Raw genomic sequence first — 1,523 nt, forward strand, 5'->3', positions numbered from 1 at the left:
AAGGAAGGAAGGAAGGAAGGAAGGAAGGAAGGAAGGAAGGAAGGAAGGAAGGAGGGAGGGAGGGAGGGAGGGAGGGAGGGAAAGAAGGGAAGGGAGGGGAAGGAAGAGAGGGAAGGAAAGAAGGAAGGAAGGGAAGGAAGGAAGGAAAAAGAGAGGGAAGGAGGAAGGAAAGAAAAGATCACAAGAGCACTGTGCACCTCTACATGCACGATATAAAAATCAAAGCCCCTCACACCCTGCTAGATATATTATTTAAAAGATCATCTGATAATTCCTGCTTCATAGCATCCATCAAAACTATTTTCCGAAGTGGCTGTAACACTTGACGGTCCTACCAGCCGAAAAATTTAGTCCCCATTACTCCATATCCTCGCCACTTGATGCTGAGCAAGTCTTTAATGTTTGCCAGTCTGGTAGGTATTAAATTGGCATCTAGCTGTGCTTCTGATTTACATTTTCCTGATTATTAATAAGGTTTAAACTCTTTATACGTTTCTAGGCATTTAAGTTTTCTTTTTCTGTGAAATGTTTATCTTATCTTTTGCCCATTTATTTATTTATTTATTTTTGAGACAGGATTACAGGCATGAGCCACCGCACCTGGCCTCATGTGATATTTAATTAAGAAAAAGTCTCGCCAAGACTGGAGTGCAGTGGTGCGATCTCGGCTCACTGCAGTCTCTGCCTCCCGGGTTCAAGCGATTCTCCTGCCTCAGCCTCCAGAGTAACTGGAACTACAGGCGCCCACCACCATGCCTGGCTAATTTTTGTATTTTTAGTAGAGACAGGGTTTCGCCATGTTGGCCAGGCTGGTCTCCAACTCCTGACCTCAAGTGATCCACCTTGCTTGAACCCAAGAGGCGGAGATCGCGCCACTTCACTCCAGCCTGGGTGACAGAGTGAGACTCCGTCTCAAAAAAAAAAAACCTCATGTGCAGATTTTTGTGTGAACTCAAGTTTTCATCTCATTTGGGTAAATACCAAGGAGTATGATTGACGGATCGTATAGTAAAATTTAAACATAAATTTACCATATTAAACTAAATATGTTTTATAAGAAACTGCCAGAATGTCTTCCAAAGTAGCTATACCATTTTGCATTCCCAAAATGCAAAATCGATGAATGACAGTTCCTATTGCTCTGCAGGCTTACCGGCATTTGGTGTTCTCAATGTTTTGGATTTTATTCATCCTAATAAGTGAGTAGTGGGTTTATTTGGCAATTCCTAAGGACATATGATACTGAGCATCTTTTTATACGCTTATTTGCCATCTGTTTATCTTCTTTAACAAGGTGTCTATTCAGATCTTTTGCCTACTTTTTAATTGGGCTGTTTGTTTTCCTGTTGAGTTTCAAGAGTTATTTGTATATTTTGGCACAAGTTCTTTATCAGATATGTGTTTTGCAAATATTTTCTCCAAGTCTGTGGTTGTAATTGACTCTTATAGACAGAGTTGTATCTAACAATCTTGCAAAGCTGTCTTGTTAGTTCTAGTAGCATATCTGATATTCTTTGGAGTTT

Source organism: Colobus angolensis, unplaced genomic scaffold, assembly GCF_000951035.1.
Source record: "Colobus angolensis palliatus isolate OR3802 unplaced genomic scaffold, Cang.pa_1.0 Scaffold40, whole genome shotgun sequence".
Lineage (NCBI taxonomy): Eukaryota > Metazoa > Chordata > Mammalia > Primates > Cercopithecidae > Colobus > Colobus angolensis.